Below are 20595 nucleotides of genomic sequence, written 5' to 3' on the forward strand. Positions count from 1 at the left end.
TCTAGAAAAGGAAATTTCCTTAAACTATAAGAAACCCACAGCTACCATCATATCCTATATAATAAAGAGGTAATATGCAAATTGACCATCACTCCAACACACAAGATGGCCACTTCCATGTGGCCACAAGATGGCCAGCAGGGGAGGGCAGTTGTGGGCGATCAGGCCAGCAGGCAAGGGCAGTTGGGGGTGACCAGGCCTGCAGGGGAGGATAGTTGGGGGGAACCCAGGCCTGCAGGGAAGGGCAGGTGTGGGGGACCAGGCCAGCAGCGGAGGGCAGTTGGGAGGAACCCATGCCTGCAGGGAAGGCCAGCAGGGGAGGGCAGTTGGGGGCAACCAGGCCTGCAGGGGAGGATAGTTGGGGGGGACCAGGCCAGGAGGGGAGGGCAGTTGGGGGTGATCAGGCCTGCAGGGTAGGGCAGTTGAGGGGGACCAGGCCTGCAGGGGAGGGCAGTTAGGGGCAATTGAGCTGGCAGGGGAGCAGTTAGGCATTGATCAGGCTGGCAGGGGGTGATCAGGCTGGCAGGCTGAAGCGGTTAGGGGCAATCAGGCAGGCAGGCAGGTGAGCAGTTGGGAGCCAGCAGTTCTGGATTTTGAGAGGGCAGTTGGACATCCCTTGAGGGGTTGCAGATTGGAGAGGGTGCAGGCTGGGCTGAAGGACACACACCCCCTGCACGAATTTCATGCACTGGGCCTCTAGTTTAATAATAAAAGACTAAATGCTTTGCCCCAAGATCAGGAACAAGAGAAGGATGTCTGCTCTTAGCACTTCTATCCCCACTGTATTGGGGATTCCAGTTAGTACACTTAGGCAAGAAAAACAAGTAAAAGTCACCATGATTGAAAAGGAAGAAAAACAACTATTTCTATTTGGTGATGACATGATCTCGTAAATAGAAAATTTTAAAGAATCTATCAGAAAACTGTTAAAGCTAATAAATAAGTTCAGCAAGGTTGCAAGATACAAGATCAAGAAACAAAAATGAACGTATTTCTATAGACTAGCAATGAACAATTTGAACATGAATTAATAAATTAAGAAAATTATTTAATTCATAATAGCATCAAATCAAAATATTTAGGAATAAATTTTACCAAGTGTTGTGTTCTGTTTGTATCCTCCCAAAGTCCATATTCTGAAATCCTAACCCCCAAAAGTATTATTAGCAGGTGGACTCTTTGAGAGGCACTTCAGTCATGAGATGGAGCTAGTGACTTAATGGAATTAGTGCCTTATAAGGGAGGAATGGAATTAGTGCCTTATAAAAGAGGCTCCTGAGAGACTATTAGCTTCTTCCACTATGTGAGGACACAGTGAGAAGGTTCGTGCTATATACCTTCACTAGAAGGAACCTATATAGGCACCTTGATCTTGGACTTCCCCGCCTCCAAAACTGTGAGCAATAAATTTCTGTTGTTTATAATCTACCCAGTTGGTAGTATTTTATTATAGCAGCCTGAACAGACTACGACATCAAGGAAACATAAGACTTGCATACTGATAACTATAAAACATTGCCAAAAAAACTAAGGAATTAAACTAATAGAGAGACATCCATGCTTATTGATTGGAAGACTTAATACTATTGAGAAGACAGTACTCCCTAAAGTTATATACTGATTCAATGCAATTCTTAACAAAATCCCAATAGCTTTTTTTTTTTTACAAAGATAGAAAAGCTGATCCTAAATTTCATATAGGATTACAAGGGATTCCAAATAGCCAAAAACAACCTTTAAAAAGAGAAACAAATTTGGAGGTTTCACACTTCCTGATTTTAAAACTTAACTTATAATCAAAACAGTGTGGTACTAGCATAAGTATAGACATATAGATCAATGCAATAGAATTGAGAATCCAGAAACAAATTCATTCAATTGATTTTCTACAAGGATACCAAGACAATTCAGTGGGGGAAATAATAGACTCTTCAATGAGTGATGCTGAGAAAACTGGATAGCCAAATGCAAAAGAATGAAGTTGGACTCCTTCCTCACACTGTATTCAAAAGTTTATTCAAAAATGACCTAATTATAAAAGCCAGAACTTTAAATTTTTAAAAGAGAACACAGGAGTAAATCTGCATGACCTTGGGTTAGGCAATGGTTTCTTAGATATGACACCAAAACCACAAGTGATTAAATTTGTCTACATTAAAATTAATGTGCTACAAATAATACCATCATGAAAGTGAAAAGACAAGTCACAGAATGGGGAAAAATATTTATAAATCATATAACTGATAACTGGGAATACCTATGCTCAGACTAGATAAAGAACTCAATTTAAGAAGAATTCATTGAAAGAGATGGATGTTTTGCAAAAAATATATATACAAGGGCCATTAAGCACATGAAAAGATACTCATCGTTATTAATAAAAAAGATGTACATCAAAATACAATTGCATACTACTTACATCCTCTAGGATAGCTAAAGTAATAAAGAGATGATTACAAGTGTTGGTGAGGATGTGGAGATATTGGAAACTTCGTTCATTTTTGATGGAATTGTGAAATGGTACAGCTACTTTGGAGAAGTTTAACAAATCCTTAAAATGCTAAATAGAGAGTTACCATATGATCTAGCAATTCTACTCCTAGTTGTATACAAAAACTTGTATATGAATGTTTTTGCTATTCATGATAGCAAAAAAGTATAAACAATCCAAATGTCCATCAACAATAAGTGGATAAAAAAAATGTGGTATACCCATGTAATTAAATGTTATCCTATCTGATAAAAGAGAAACATGGTAATTAGCGTATGTCTGCTACCCTTCCCATTGGCTAACCAGTGAGATATGCAAATTAACTGCCAGCCAAGATGGCGGCCGGCAGCCAGGCAGCTTGAAGTTAACATGAGGCTTGCTTGCTTCAGTGATGGAGGACTCCAACGTTCCCCGCCTGCCGTTGCCAGCCTCTGAGCTTGCAGTTTGAAATATTCTTACAACTATAGAAGCTAAAAAAAACCCCAGAAACCTGCTTTCAGCCCGCTGGGATCTCAGAGCTGGAGTTGATATAGTGTTTCGATTATAGAACCCAAACAAACCAGATACCTGCTTTCAGCAGCAGAGGCCTCAGAGCTGGAGCCAGAGCTAAAGATGGCCCAGAATAAAAAAGAAAAAATAAAGAAAAAAAGGAGCAGTTGGGAGCCTCAGTCACCCGCCAGCCGGAAAACAGCCCTCAGCCCCTCACCCAGACTAGCCAGGCACCCCAGTGGGGACCCCCACCCTGAAGGGTGTGTGACCAGCTGCAAACAGCCATCATCCCCTCACCCAGGCTGGCCAGGCACCCCAGTGGGGACTCCCACCCTGATCCAGGACACCCTTCAGGGCAAACCAGCCAGCCCCCACCCGTGCACCAGGCCTCTATCCTATATAGTAAAAGGGTAATATGCCTCCCAGCACTGGGATCAGCGGAGCTGAGAGGCCTTCCAGCACCGGGATCAGTGTGACAGGGGGCAGCGCCCAAACCCCCTGATTGCCCTGTGGCTCTGTGTGTGACAGGGGCAGGGCCACAACCTCCCTATCTGCCCTGCTCTGTTTGTGACAAGGTAAGGCGCCCCGACCCCCTAATCAGCCCTGCTCTGTGCCTGATAGGGGGGAGCTCCCCAACACCCTGTTCGCCCTGCGGCTCTGTGTGTGACAGGGTGCAGCGCCCCAACCCCCTGATCGGCCCTGCTCTGTGGGTGATAGAGGGCGGCGCCCCAGCCCCCTGATCCGCCCTGCTCTGTGTGTGACAGGGGAGAGCTCCCCAACCCCCTGATGGGCCCTGCTTTGTGCGTGACAGGGTATGGAGCCCCAACCCCCCTGATGGGCCCTGCTCTGTGCGTGACAGGGGGCAGTGCCCTAACCCCCTGATTGGCCCTGCTCTGTGCGTGACAGGGGGTGGCACCGCAACCTCCCCATTGACCCTGCCTTGAGTGTGACAGGGGGCGGTGCCCCAACCCCACATGGGCCCTACCCTGAGCGTGACTGAGGGTGGCATCGCAACCTCCCAATCCGCCCTGCTCTCTGCATGACAGGGGGTGGCGCCGCAACTCCCCAATCGAGCCTGACCAGGGACTGCACCTAGGGATTGGGCCTGCCTTCTGCCACCCAGGAGCAGGCCTAAGCCAGCAGGTCATTATCTCCCAAGGGGTCCCAGACTGCGAGAGGGCACAGGCCAGACTGAGGGATCCCTCCTCCCCGCCCCCCCCCCCCCAGAGTGCACAAATTTTTGTGCACCGGGCCTCTAGTTCAATAATAAATAGGAATGCCATAAAGATAAATGCCACAACATGAATGATTCTGAAAACCTTATGCTAAGTAAAAGATTCCAGTCACAAATGACCACATATTGTATAATATATCGGAAATGTCCAGAAGAGGCAAATCCATAGAGGCATAGAGTAAATTAGTGGTTGCCTAGGGCTGAGGAGATTGAGATTGGAGAGTAAATGCTAACAGGAATAAATGCCAATATAAGGTTTCTTTTTAGGGGGGTGGAATATTTTACAATTAGATGTTGTTGATGATTGCATAATTTTGTGATGAGTGAAGTGTATACATTTTAAGGATGCATTTATGGTATGTGAATTATAGATGTTAAAAACAAACATATGCTAAGCTATAGGAAGTCAGATATGGAACCTATTATGGGAGAAAGAATTGCCATAGAAAGTGTCAGGAAAGAGGGAATTTCAGTATAGTTGAAGAATAGACAGGATAAGGACACGAGAAAGCAGATCATGGAAAATTCCATGGGGAATCTGGCACACATTTTCACATTTGTGTGTGTATATTCTTTTAATGATACAGATAAGATAGCCATCCCAAAGAGAAGAGAAAGCATGTTTATTCTCATTCCTATTGTCTTTCTGAAAGACTTGGTAGGGCTACATTGGTACAATGCAAATGATTACAGCCTCAAATGATAGAGTAATATGAAATCATTAGAAACCTGTCAGGGCAGAGCTCCTGCTACAAGTCAGGCTTTCTCCTTCTAGTTTCTCTTCCTGAGTGAATTAAAACATTTCCACGTGGAACTCCCAGAAACAGAACAAAGTAGCTAAGAAATGCCCCCTTAGAAGCACTCTATTACTGCCATCTATAATTTGCTCATTCCATCTTGAAGTCTGACTAAACCGAAGTTGACAAGAAGATTTACTGGATTTAGATAATAGCTTTTACTCTAAGTAGGCATTTGATCCAGAAAAGACAATGCAATGTGTGTGAAATGTTTTTCCTTTTCTTTTAAATTGTGTGGTTACAGAGAGGAAGGTGTGAATATTGGCTTGTGGAAGTATGTGGCTTCTTGGATGGTGCATAGTTGAGGCACCAGTGGCTATGGGTTCAAGTTCCCTCTTCCCAGTTCAGCCATGAGCTAACAATGTCACTTTAAAAATATATATGTTTTTACTGATTTGAGTGAGAGAGAAAGGGAGAGGGAGAGGGAGAGGGAGAGGGAGAGAGAGAGAGAGAGAGAGAGAGAGAGAGAGAGAGAGAGAGAGAGAGAGACATTGATCAGCTGCCTCCTGCATGACCCCTACAAGATCAAGCCTGCAACCCAGGCATGTGCCCTGACTGAGAATTGAACCAGCAACCTCTTGGTGCATGGGATAAGACTCAACCAACTGAGTCACAGAAGCCAGGGCCCAATGATAGTTCCTTGAGCAAGTCAACAGTCAACCTAGTTCCATCCTCTGCAAAATGACAATATTTTCCAACTTATAGTGCTGTTAGGAGTGCCAAATATGATATTCATTAATTTAACAAATATTTACTGAGGATTTACTATGAACTATGACAATGGGGACATAAAAAATTAAAGATGATCTTTGACTTGAAGAAGCTCACAGTCTAGTGTGAGAGCACTCTCTAAAGTATACTACACTGATCAAATAGAAATGTTCATTTTGTTTTCCGTCCACATAAATTGTTCCTTTGCACACAAATTGGCTCACTTGTGGTTCACAAGCTGTCCTCTTTTGAGGCTGCTGGCTGGTTCATTAGAGGAACCATACACAAACCCTGGAGAGCTCAGACTCACAAATCAAAACAAATAGAATTTTCAGACCCTGGAATTGCATATAGCTACTCACCATAGAAGTTGTCTTTGTGTTTACTCATCGTTTTTAGTGTGTCATGGGTACAAGAATGTACAGGATTTTAAACATGGTGAGATTTTCTAGAGCATGAATTTTCCTCTATTGTAAGCAATTCAAAAACATGATTTCTAATTTAGACATATGTTAGAATAGGATAAAAATTTACATGAAATTTTAATATATAGCCTGAGTCTTTAGGGAGAACAAGCAGATTCCCAATGTGGATAATGCTTAGGTGGGCATATTTGTAGTATCTTAGCTCAGAGCTACGAGGTTTGACTGTGTGGATTGTTTATTGCCCAATGGCAAGGCCGCCGTTCACAGACACTCTAAATTGAATAGCACAGGCAGGGCTACCTCTGTTCAGTTGCTCATCTAGGGAAAAAAAGACTAAGGCTGTAAAAATCATGCTGCCGAGGTTATGGCCTTCTCCTCAGCCTTGTTCATGATTAGTGGTTTTAATATATTCTTGTTATTATGCTGTGAGTTAAAAAAAAAAAGAGATAAGAATACCTAACAGCAGGTGTTAGACGTTATTCCAGAAATGGGGGGAGAGGGGTGAAGTGGCTGACTTGTCAAAACTTTTTCTATCTTTGCTGACTTTTGAGAAACAAAACAAATATTGAAGTCATATAGCAGTCACAGTTTTCAACACACATCTAAATAATCGCAGGGATCATTACTAAATGTCAGAGACTTGATGCTATCTCTCTGAGGAAATAATTAGGAGAAAAGAAATATTTAGTGTCTGTCCCAAAAAGCACACAATCCACTGTGGGAAGTAAAGCAGCAGTGAAATTGCCAGAAAGGCATCTTTTTCATTTTATCTTGTCCCAGACTTCTTAAAAGGTGCGCAACGATAAGGCATAAAAGCTTTTGTGGAAATCACTTACCATTATCTGAAGACCACAGGATTGTTACTTAAATCAAGGGCTTAGAAATGACGTCCAAAAGTCCCTGGGACTCAAGGCCTCAAAACACACTGCATGCCTCATACAAAGAATAACGACGAGATGTCCTTCTCCCACGAATGGCCCCCAAGGTTTGACTTCTCTAGTATATAAGACCTAACATCACCTCAGGGTCTGGTTATATACCTGAGTGCTCTTACCCACCTATTTGGAGCAAGGTCCAAATATTAGAACAGAGAAATGAGAGTCTTGTCCATTTATGCAACATGCTTACTAGCCGTGCTTAAGTTATTCTATCTATAAGATTCTCTTGGACTCTAATTCCAACAAAGTTACTTGGCTTCCTACTAATTAATCTTTCATACACCTTCTGCAGTTCTTTAGATGCATGCCCTGGAGACTGCTATCTGACTGTTTCCTTTTGCATGCACAAGCTTGAGGGCAAGCAACATGCCACTCCTCACCTGACACAGTGTCTGGTACATAGTAGATGAGCAATAATATCTGCTGAATGTCTAGAAAGGAATGCATTCATGCTCAAATTAAATGTTTATTTTAGGAGCTAGCAGTCAAGTTTGTGGATTGCTTCTCCACCAGTGCATCATCAAGGCATAAACATTTTCTATTTCACACACCAGTTCATTCTACTATCTTAAGAAATTGGATGATTGACAGAGTGCTGTAGTTTTGAGAAGTAGAGATGGGAGCCTCTGAATGTCTATCGAAGCACAGTAGCCATGCCTAACTGTCCACTGGTGGCATTTATATGTCTCTCAAGATGTTCTGTCTTCATCTATTTAATTCATTTTCCTTTAGAAAGACACTAATTTTGTGTTCCTTTAACTCAACTCCCCTGATGATAAAGCATCAAGGCCCCTTTTCCTCTGTGGCACAAACGCTAATGTATGAGCAGCCCATTTATCTCTAAATTGTTGGTGCAGCAGGAAAGAGCATAATTTATTCTCTGTTAGAATTCAAAAACTTTTTAAAATCACATTTTTCATAGCTGCTATTTATGATTAACTTTGAATCCTTATTTTCATTAGGTCATGTACTTGCTGAGGGACCACACGTACTTTTGCATATCCCTGGAACCCAGCACAACGCCTGATACATAGCAGGTGCATGATAAATCTTTATTTGGTTGATGAATGGATGTTCTAAAAATTCAAAATAGCATAATAAAGAGAAAATAAAATAAAATAAAAATACCTTAAACTGTTTACCAAGGACTGATTTAGGAAAATTGGGAAAGTTTCCTTTTCTCCATCTTCATAATTCTTAAGAGTTTGTAATTTCTAGTCAGAATCACTTTTGCTTTTTTTGTGAACTATTTTTGCTTTTCCCCCACAAGTGATCCATATCAATTAGGATCGATTTAGGCTGCATTAGTAGAAACCTGATCATAGTGGTTTAAACAAATATGTTTATTCCCTCCCCCCCCCCCCCACACACACACAAAAAGTAGTCTGGAGTATGCAGGCTGGAGCTATTGCTTGAAAACAAGGCCTCTTCTCCCTTTTCTAGTAACTTCAGTGCAAGATTTTGGCCATGCTGGTTACAAGATGGCTGCCCACCACTGTGAGCTGAGTAGAAAGGCATGGGGCAATATGAAAAACACACACAAAACAAAACAGATATCAGCTGTGTCTGTGCTCTTTTAAAGATTCTTCCAGAATGCTCTCTGAACACCTTCTGCTTTATCTCAATGGCCCAAACTGCATTACATAGTTATCCCTGATTATAAGAAGCACTTTGCCTCCACATTAGAATTAGAGCGCTATTCATAAAATGAAAGGGGGAGGAACAGATACAAGTTGGACACCATGCAGTGTCTGCTCTGCCACCACCCATCCTAGAAGCACCCTTGCTGGCACAGTCTTCTGACAGCATTGTCCTGCTTCAACTCACCAATCCTGTTAGTATCATCTTCCTACCTCACTCCTTGGTACTATGATCATGTTCAGGTTGTTGCCCTGGATTCCAGATCTAAAGCCTGATCTTGACCTACTAGTCCCACTTTCCCCTTCTTTGCCTGTCGATATCCTCCCTATTTGTCAAGGCTCCACTCAAATGTTATCCACTCATTGAAGCTTCCCTACTTCTGATAAAAATTAATCTGCATTTTGGTAGAAATGGCCTAGGCTATATAGGATATACTTAGTTGTGGATGGACCTCTTTTCTTCATTAGAAGACAAACTCTTGAAGATAAGGGCTATGTCTTATCGCTTATTGCAGCTCAGTGTCTGGCAGAAAAGGTACGTTCTCAATTACTATCTTTTGTACTAGTGTGATGCTCTTGTTGGTTCTTCAAGTATTTTTTGCACTTCTTATTCTAACCCACTACCTGGCTCCTGTGTTGAGGTTCTCACTCTACACCCACAGCCTTTTATAAATGCATGTTAAGACTTGGATGCAAGGCATGGATGTGAGATGAAACTGTTCTCTCTGCCTAAGTATATTCTCCATCTCACCCACCATTTCCCTGATGCTGGGAGTTTTCTTTAGAGATCTTTCTTGGTGGTTGATGTGAGTGTTGAAGGCAACACCTGAATATTCTTTCCTTCTGTCCTTTACTGAACTGAAGATTACATATGCATAAAAATTACCAGATGTGGACAGATGTAAACAAAACAGTAAAACACAGAGTTTCCATTATCACTAAATCAGAACATGCCCCTAGCACTTCAAATAGAATATAAAGGTTGGCTATTATGTAAATGCTGTGTGTATAGCTAACAGCAACTTGATTATATTTTTTATTCATTGGTGGATTTTTCCAAACACACACACACACACACACACACACACACACACACACACACCCCTCGTTCAGAAATTTTTTCCTTCGAACAGTAGGGTTATTTTTAAAGCAGGTGTTCTTGTAAATGAACTCTATTGTACTTATTTTCTAATGTTGGTTCCTGTTTTTTTTTTTTAAATAATACAACACTGTCAGTGTGCTTGGCATACTACAATCAAGTTCAAGTTTCTTCTATGGTTTTCTTTATTAGAAACTATTTGCATACTGACATTTTGGCAAAGCGTTGTAGCTTTTCTAATTTTTGAGAGAGCCAAGTGAAGCAACATGCAAACTGGCAGACGAGACTTCAAATCTTTTAGCACCACCATATACTGACTTTCATAAGGTGCATAGAATGTTCTTCTACCTTGTTATGTTTTCATGATACCTCAGGTGCATAATACACTGTGTTGCTTTCCTAGCTTGAGCAACAATTGACCTGAAGGAAAGTCCATGCACAATACCCCAGATTGACCAGGACAATATTGCCCTAAAGACAACTGTTCTAAGATGTCCTGCCTCTTCTAGGCCCAAAGAGGATTATATAGTTTGCTGTGACTGCTCCCAGAGGCAGGAAGATGATCCCCACTCCCTGCTCATAAGGCCCAGAGCAGGAAAACAATTGCTGTAATGGAAGTTATATCCCAGGGCAAATCATAGAGGCATTCTGAAATGGCTCCTCACACTCTCTTCTTATTTTTTCTAACTTATTTTCCTTTCCCTTACATCCCATCCTCCACTAAAATGAAGAACTCATCCAATTTGAAAAGATACTGAAAATACCAGACACCTGAATAAACAAATGACTTCTAAACATTTGTTCACTAAAATAAAGTCATCTCCAGAAATCCATGCTTAATCCCTTCTGCCCTAGTTCAGAGTAGGTTTCTACCCTATGTATTCCCAAAGCTCTCTACATGTGCTGCTGGCTACTGGAATAACATTGACCACAATATACTGTTCCAAGTTTATCTCAACAAGAATTGTGAGAGCACTTGAGACCAGGGTCCTGTATCTTTATTTTTATTTATTTATTTATTTATTTATTTATTTATTTAATATATTTTATTGATTTTTTTACAGAGAGGAAGGGAGAGGGATAGAGAGTTAGAAACACTGATGAGAGAGAAACATCGATCAGCTGCCTCCTACACACCCCCTACTGGGGATGTGCCTGCAATTGAGGTACATGCCCTTGACCGGTATCGAACCTGGGACCCTTCAGTCCGCAGGCCCATGCTCTATCCACTGAGCCAAAACAGTCAGGGCAGGGGGTCTTGTATCTTAATAACCTCAGTATTCTCAGTGTGCAGGTCACTGCAGTGGACACTGTAGGAGTTCAAGAAATGTTTAAAAAATAAATGAAGAGCAAAATTCCTAAGCTATAGCTTATACATATAAATGCATATTTATCTGCAAACATATAGATCCACATGGATTTTAGCTTTAATTAGATTGATATATGTGACAACCAAAAACTAGTAAAATTCTGCACCTGCCAAAGACCAGCATATGTGAAAACACTGTATTCAGACAGAGACCTAAAATGTCAATATAATGTTTTTAAATATATCTCAAAAGCCTCAAAAGAGAGACCTAATATGTAAGTGGGTGGCAGAAGTAGGGAAACCAACTGCCACAAAGCTATTTTTTGAGAGAGCAAAATATATGTGAAATCGTATTCCAAGTAGTAGAGCAAGATCAGTCTGCAATCCGCCTACTCCTTCCAAAGCAATGTGTCCTGCCTATAGGAGACTTAAGTGCAACTTTAATAGGCACAGTCCTGAGTTAAATAATACCCTATTGCATGCACATATATGGACAGTCCCTGAAAGTCATGAGAACTTTAAAAGATGGATATTTTTTAAACTGGACAAGATAAACATAAGAATGCCTATAAACAGTAGGAAAACATGACTGGTTTCTGTATTTCTGCAGTATAAAACAAGGCCGTTTTTATTTCTCACGTGTGTGTGTGTGTGTGTGTGTGTGGCACAAATCGAGACGTTTAACACATTTTGCAATTTTTTTCTTATATGATAAAAGAATCTTCAGCTCTTTTGACACTTAAATTATATTTTGTGCTGCTTATGTAAGGATGTGTCATGCTGTGCATTTAATTTGTGGTTGTAGAAGTTGCATTGAGTCCTTTGTTTCCTGGTTCTCTATTTTTAAATCCGAGAGGTTTTGCTGACCTTATTCCAGTCCTTGGCCCTTTCTGAGGCAATTTCAGGTGGTGGGCCTTTTTGGGTCTGCAAGGTTAGCACTGCATAGGGGGTGAAGGCCAGTTGGGGTAAATTACATGTTAACAAACTGCTTTCCATATTTTGCATAATTTTTATCTGGGTGAGTTTAAAATAAGCATCAAGAATAGCCCACATGAGCAAACAAAGTATCCAGTGTCAAGATATTTACCAGTCCATCTACTCTATATAGTTATCTGTATAGCTGTTATTTTCTAGGCAGAGGCTTTGTTTTATTTGCTTTGAGTCTGCTTCAGTCACTAGGACAGTGTCTTATGTCAAGTGTAGTAGGGTCAATGCTGTCATGATTGTCACAGTAGCCATGAATATGAGTGCCTAATACGGGTTGAGAACTGTCCTTTGCCAAACATATATACAATGAGATGCTTGATGAGAATTTTTTTCACCTCATCATGTCTACCTCTAACTAGAGCTGAAGAGACAGCAGCTATCTGGCCCTGAAGCATATGTGTTTTCTAATAGAAAGAATCACTTCAATGACTATTCAGAGGAATGCCCCATTGTCCCAGGAGGGAGCGTGTAGTAGGCAGAAGTACCTCCAAAGATGTCAACACCTAATCCTCCAGAATCTGTGACTCTGTTACATTAAATGGCAAAAGGGACTTTGTAGATATAAGTAAGATTAGAGACCTTAAACTAGGAAGATGATCTTGGGTTATCTTGGTGGACCCAGTCGAATCACACACAAAAAAGAAAATGCTCCACTGAAGGCAGAAGAGGAAGGGGGAAGAGATACGAAGTGTGTAGAGGAGGAATTTTAGTTGGTTTGAGGATGGAAAGAAAATATGAAAAGGAATTTGGGCAGCCTTAGGTAGCTGAGAGGGGCTCCTAGCTGGCTTTAAGAAACCAACAGACAGAAAAAAAAGAACCCCCACAGAAACAAATAAACAAAAACAAGGACCACAGACCCATAGCCACTAGGAACTGAATTCACCAAGAATCTGCCTGAACTTCAAAGCAGTTCTGTCTCCAGAATCTCCAGAAAGGAAGGCAGCTATTCCGACACATTGGGTTTAGCTTGTCAAACTTTAAGCATCAGTCCCCAAGTTGAGTCACCCTCTACTCAAACTCCTGATTTATAAAACTTGGAGATAATAAATAGGTGTTGTTATAAATCACTTAATTTGTAGTAATTTGTTACATCAACAATAGAAAAGTAATACAGAGGTTATACCCAAACCCCTTGGGTACCAATACAAGTTATCCCTCCCAGTGCAACTTTAATATATTAGGAAGAATTCCAGTACATTTTAATGGGCAAGGGGGGTGTCAAGGAGCTTCCTTAGAAGGAAAAAGGATCAAGACCCTCACCACTTACCTTTTTGCAGGTAAGTGTTATTATAACCTATCACAATGGGCTAGGAAGGTTCTAACTTAGGTGTGTTGGTAATAAAGGTCCCAAAAAAGGAATTCATATGAGAGAAGGGAGTCTAGCCTGGTGATCTGGGTTTAATATCAGAGTTTCAGGGTTTACATAAATGCACATAAATGACAAGTCTACTTGGGCTGACTATTCTTCTGTGATCAAGTAAATACAAGAAACACCTGTCAGCCTAAGTATTAGTAAAATGTGTGCCAGTACAGTTGGTACATAGAGGTGAATAAGGTGTGGTCTCTGACCCAAGAATCTTGATTGCTCCAGCACAGAACATAGTATTGAGCAAAGGCTCCGTAAATATTTGTTAGATGAATGGATACAGAAATGGATGAATGTGAATTTTCTGCACTGTCTAAAACATAGTTCTTGATTTATTAATTTTTTTCATGAAAAGGTAGTATGGCTATGATTTTGATAGAAGCTCAGATAGTTGCTGCCTATTCTCAAGCTCTGTCTAGTCTCATGTCTCAGATTTATGAGTCAAACCATTCCAGTTCTACCTGTCAGACAACTGAGTCCACACTGAGCTCTCCTTCTTAGATTTCTAGTTGCCTGGACTAGTCATTTTGCAAGTTATCATGCCCTCTATTATTACGTTTCTTGTAATGTTACATCATCCTGCTATTGATTGCCTTGTTTGTTAAAGCCAACCCCACTTTCCTTTTGCTTTTTCAAAAGAAGATAAGCTCCTTAAGAGAAGGAACTATGTATATTGTAAAGGGTAAAACTGTGGGTGCTGGAGCTAGACTAGTTTAGCTTTTTCCCTTAATATCTGGGTGACCCTTAATGGATCTTACTGGACTTTTGTTTCTTTATCTGTAATATAAAAAAAATAAGAATTCTCCATTCTCATGGACTTGTGAGGATGATATTAATTTACTAGAGGCCCGGTGCACGAAATTGGTATGTGGTTACGGTCCTTAGGCCTGGCCTGAGATCAGGACCATCTTCCCCAGCTGCCAGCAGCTGGCCCCACCCCCTGGTGCCACCCACCCCTGGTTCCCCATTTGCCATCAGGTGATGGGAGCCTGCCAGCCAGGGGAAAGGACCAAGAGGTGGTCAGTGTGCTTCATAATGACTGGTCGAGCGGTTGTTCTGGTCGTTCTGCCATTAGGGTCAATTTGCATATTACCCTTTTATTCTATAGGATATGTATAAAGTAGTTAGAATAGTTCCTGATATGTAGTAAGAGCTCACAAAATACTAGCTACATATTTTTAAAATATCATTAAATTCTAGTAAGTATAATGCAGTTTGCTATAAAAAAAATTCTTCACAATCCTTACCTTATTTTGAATGCTATAACCAGAAGTGTGTTTGGCTCTGTGCCCTGTTATAGCCCCTTTAAGGACTCTGTGCATCACACCACGTGATGGGCCTCAAATCAAGCTGCAAAAAACAATGCTGTTTGGGTCTTTGCATAGATTCCTACCTATTCACTCTTTTGACCGTTTGCTCTCTTGTCTCACCTCCCCGGCTTGCTAAATTTAGTTCCACACTTGCTTTTGAAAGCCCTTCATTTTGATGACCTTTAAGAGTTTCTCTCCTTTGGCTCATAGGTCTCAGCTTCCTGCTCTGGCACTGTCTCCTGATGCTTCATTGATTGCACTCGAACCAGCAGCTTCAGGTAAAAGAAAGTCACTTCCACTAGCTCTGTCCCCAGGGAAACTTTACCAATAAGGCTTGTCCCTTTCTGTCCCTTGTCAGGGCAGGAAATATGGATGTTTGGACAAATTTGGATGTTTACATTTATCCTTCACTTAAAATTTCCAGTACCAACAGGGATATGTTTTAGGGGCCATACCAGTTTCCCTTGTCATCTACGAGATAAGAGAGCACATTAAGCAGGGCTATCTTGAGAACTAACCAGTTCTCAACGACCCAACACTATGCAAAACATTTATTCATACTGCTACTTCTTCTTCCTCTTCTGCTCCCCTTTCTCTTTCTCCTTCTTGTTATATTTACTTTTACAATGAAATCTCTCCTCCTCAGACCCATTTTTTTTTTCTTGTCTAATAAGGTCAAAATGCCTTAAAGCATTAAATCCCATCTATTTACCTCAGTCATTATGCTAGTGAGCTGCTTTAAAATTTAAATCAAAACTATCATTAGAGCATTGCCTTTTCATTTTATTTGTCATAGACATGAATATAAAGTATAAGCATAAACTATGACACCACCTTTTCTGGAGTAGTCTAGAATTTATACACAAAATTAGCACCTTTTTTCTGGTTAAAATATCTTTACTTAATAAATATTTTATTACAAGGCAACAGTTATCAAAAAAAGTTGTATGATTCTTTTGACTGTGTCACCAAATGTAGATGCTACAAAATTGTAGGCCTTTTTGTTTCCTTCTATTCTGGAAAAGAATATAAACACACCCAGTTAAAATTAGAAGCTCCATCAAATGACTCTTCCCTAATTAGAGATATTCCAAAGCATCATTCAGCTACATGTTTGATTTCCCAGCAAAGCACCTACCACAGTGACTAGAAGATATGAGATACTCAGGGAATAATTGTTAAAGTTATAAACAGTTAAAGTCTAGCTATAAAAAGGAAAGGTGATAAGAGATATGAAAATTTAGAACTATTTTTAAATGTTTCTCTTTTTACACCTTGTTCTTTGAATAGTAAAGATGAAACATACAAATCTCTTAAGATTCTCAAGTGCCAATAGTCTAACAATCTGCAGACTCCTGATGCAGTCCAGACTCTGACATTAGCCTCCTGGGTGACCTCAGACAAGTCACTGAATTGCTCTGAATCACCGCTTCCACATCTCTCTGCTAAGTATAATAATACCACTCCACTCAACGTGGTCTTTATAATTTCTAAGAGAGTAGATCAGAATGAGTAACTCGGATCCTGATTCATCACATTCAGCAGAATAGCCTTACTCCCTACTTCAGTGAGAAAACTAAATCCAGCAGATGTCATCTGCAACTTTCAGCCACCAGAACAAAAACACCCAATTGCATGTTTATATAACTCCCTCTTTTCAGAGGATGAGATAGCCCTTCTCCTCATCAGCCCTAACTTCTTAGCGATGCTCTGATATCCCTTTTTCCTACTTCCCATGAGGTCATGAAAATACCCACTTCTAACCAACTTTAACCATCTGCCATCAGCTATCCTCTCTCTCTCCTATATCTTCAAATCATCTCACACTCTTGCTTGCTTTTCCCTCAGCCTATGAACATGCTTAATTTTCCCCCATTTTAAAACCTCTACCTTGATCCTGCATTACTTCTAACAGCTAGTATCTACTCTTCCATTCAGACTTCTCAAAAACCTTCATCATTCCCCCTTCTTTAACCGGAATTGCTTGCTAAGATAACAATTAATCTCCTAATTGCTGAATCTGACATTTTCTTATGTTAGTCCTTATATCTCTTCACAGCATCTGACATGTTGATTAAGCCCTCATTCTTGCAATTCCCTACTCTATAATTTCTGTGACTCAATCTCCTGGTTCTCCTTCTCTCTCAGTGACCACTTGCTTCTGTCTCTCTCTTTCTCTGCTCTCCTTCTGAATGATGGTTTTCCCCAGCAATCTGTCCCATTCCACTTATCTTCCCTTGTGAGCTTTCTTGCTGCTAAAGGTGGCGGTGGCAGTGGTGGGGTGTCATCATTTCACTTGCAACTTCTAATCAAATGATTCACACATCTCTGAAATAGGATCTAAAATGGGGATAATTCTACCTTGGTTTTGCTTGAGGCCAGAGGCAACATATCATCTAGTCCCCAGAATACAGTGCTTTAGCACCTGAGCAGAACTTGAAGTGGAAAGCATATCTTAGATGAGAGCTGTATTAATGTATCTTCACAAAGTGGAGCTACAGAGGTGAGCGTGGGGAGGAGTTGTAAGTAATCAACCAAAGGAGACATACTGTTGACATGGAGGTAGTATAGTAAGCATAGCTTAGTACATAATCACTCAATGAGCCCACAAAAGTGCCCACAAGAGAAAGAACCACTGAAACATCTGGAACAATCAGAGCAGCTCAATACCAGATTATGTTGGTACCAGTAAAGACAGACTTTTCCTGACTCTTGCTTTCCTCCCTCATCCTGTTGTTGTATGCTCAAAGTGTGAAGGGGCAGATGTTTTAACTTAAAATGCCAACTTGAAATTTCAACTACTACAGGACACCAAATATTTCAATTATTAAAACAAAACTATTCTGGGGAAAATGATAACAAATCTCTATAATTGTGATCTTTCAAATTGCATTTCTTAAGTATAATAGCAATTATGTTCCTGGCCCAGATCTTCTCTGAGCTTCACGTTCTTCAGAATCCTAACATCCAATCATGTATCTTCATCTGGAAGCATCAGCTTGTATATGTTCCAAACTAAACTCATCCTCACCCAAACTTGTTCCTATCTCTATCTTTTTTTCTCAATTATTGGCCATAAACAACTTTGATTCCCATATTTACATCAATATCCCAAATAGCCAAATCAACTACTAAGCATTGTTCTGTTCTTTACACTCTATTCTTAATGCCATTGTGCGAACTTAGGTTTTCATCTTTGCTCCCTGGACTACTGCACTAACTTGTCTCTCCGACTGTGGTCTATATGTCAAATTTACTACTGACACAATGAAAGCCTTCCCTGGGGGCTCTCTATTTAAAATAAAAATCTGATAGCATAAAACCCTTCAATGATTTCTCACCATTCAAAGAATGAAGTGTGAAGCCTTTATCAGAGTAATTTGGCCTTTTAACTACCTCTCCATTTTCATCTCTAGCTACATGTGGCTTCATATTACATGGTCCAGCTATACTGAGATGTCTGGATCCTTTGCATCAACCAACACACACAAACACCTCGGTGTTTGCTGCTTCACTGTCTTTGATCATTCTGTTATTAACACCTTGAAATGTCTTTCTTACTTATCCTTCTCATACTACCAAACTTTATTCATCCTATAGGACTCAATTCAGATGTCAAGTTGTCCAGGAGGCTAATTCTACCATGACCTTCCTATATACAGACTATGTAGCTACCCCTCATAGGCATGATATGGCATAGTTCTGTCTCTATGGAAATAAGCAAGACAGTACCTTTGTGTTTATTTACCGGTCTACATGACTAGATTATATTGCTGGAGAGAAGTGATTATATATAGCTCCAAAGCAAAGTGTTTAACACATGGCATACCCATAAAAATTTTTTTTGGAAAAAAAAGGGATTGTAAATACCGTTCATAATATTATTTATTACATTTGACCCTCAGAACACAATCATGAAATAGATATTTTTATTTCTATTTTACCAATAGGAAAACTGAGCCTTAGAAAGCTGCCAACAGCTACCAAGTGAAGTAAATGTAGTAAGGGATATGTATCTATGTCTCCTAGGCCCAAGATCCTCGCTTAGCCCACTGAGCAACACTGGCACTCTGTGAATAGTGACTCTAAGTGTCTATGTGAAATAAGGTATTTGATAATGTTAACTGCAGTTTCAGCTGGCCCTGAGACACCAAAAAGAGAAGAATCAAGCAACAGTAAAAAGAAGGGCCCGAGATGTTTAAGTATGGAGAGAAGAGGTAAAGGTCCATGATACTCTTATAGGTTTTATGTACCATTTCTATCTTAGTGCATCTTATTATTAAATGGAGAAGTTTTTAAACTACCGCATGACCACATTGGCTTATTCAAGGCAACACCACAGTGCCAATGCTGTAACTCTCTGCAGAAGACACAATTGTTTCTCAGGCTGATTCAGAGTATGTTTTTCCTAGGAAGCCAGCATGGTTCTGGCACAATAAGAAAACTGTTCTTTTGGTTTCAACATATTCATCTGGATCTGGATCTCATCTTAGAAAAAATTTCCACTCTTTAATGGCAGCCTTAGGAGTTTTTCTTTCCAGTTTTTGTCTACATCATATTTGAGATAGCAACCTACGCTTTTCTCTCGCTGCCTTTTCCCTGTTCGCTTACCTCCCATTGAAGTAAGAGGTAGGTTCTGAGCTCATTGCCTCGAAGGAGGAATGAGGAAAGGTAGAAAGATTTTAGTACATTAGATAGTGGGAACATAGAAAGAGGGCTGAAACCCCGCTACCAACTCTCCTTTCTCCCTGAGGCTATGTTCCTGAGAGTAGAGAGGCCCTGGTCTCCTCCCCACTAGTATCATCAGTAGGATGGCAAGGCCCAGGAGAGAGACAGTTCGTTGGGTCTTGTAGGCAGATAGGGTCAAGTATGGGAAGGAAGCACTAGAAGGCTGCCAGACTTAGATAAGCTATAAGGACAGTGAAGGCAAACTTCTGTTCATGGTCAAGTCAACCTGTAGGCCCAATGACCAAAGACAAGGTTGCCCTATGGCCATACTTGGCACTAAGACCCATGACTTGTGACTCACCCATGAAAGTGAGAATCCCGGGAAGACCTAATTTTAAGTTTTCTGTCCTATTAAGTAGAACAGGATTCAGAGACAGGAATTAAGAATTTTAGTGAACATAGAGTCAGTGATATTTTTTGTATTTCTAAGTTTGTAAATTGAGTTTCACAAATAAGTAATAATAATAACAACAATAATAATAATGTACAGAGAATTTTCTTCAGATACCTGACTGATAGTGGTATCCAAAGCTGCCTCTATAGTATGAGAGGTTGGCAGGATCGCCTGGGCCTTATAATTTTATGGGTGGTTAGATTGTGGGGTAAATGTGACTAGCACTGCAGGGGAACAGAGGCAACCTCCCCACTTCTGTAGCTGAGTCTTTATCATCAGGCCCCCTCCTGGTCCTCCCATGTTCTTCCCATTCACTTTAAAGAAAACCACAAAACTACAATGTGGGAAGAGATTGCTGGGCCTCTTTACCCTAGAGACATACTCTCTGAGCAAGTAGCCCTGGTTGTATGAATTCTTGCCTCCAGCTCCCCCTCAGAGGAAGAGATTTCCCAAACGTAGTATTTTCCACCACATGCCACTGCTTGCCTCTGAGCTGTATCTGAATCTTTCTAGTCCTAAAAAGTCCGTTTAGCAAGTTGGGTGACTGTGGTCTTCTCCGGTGCTTTTTTTTTTTTTTTTTTTTTTAATAATTGCTAAAGCAAAGAAGAAGGGCCATAAATGTAAATACAGACACTGCATAAATGTCTGTCAGCCCAGGCTGCTATCTGAGGTTGCCC

The 20595-nt window shown here is 40.6% G+C and overlaps 1 protein-coding gene across 3 annotated transcripts in view; it reads right to left on the reverse strand.

The window, feature by feature from the left end:
• Positions 1-20595, reverse strand: part of PDE4B (phosphodiesterase 4B) — a 531417-nt gene that overhangs the window by 206737 nt on the left and 304085 nt on the right. The gene's annotated exons all lie outside the window — the stretch shown is intronic.

The sequence above is a fragment of the Myotis nattereri genome (genome assembly GCF_964212035.1).
Source record: "Myotis nattereri genome assembly, chromosome: 3".
Classification (NCBI taxonomy): Eukaryota; Metazoa; Chordata; class Mammalia; order Chiroptera; family Vespertilionidae; genus Myotis; species Myotis nattereri.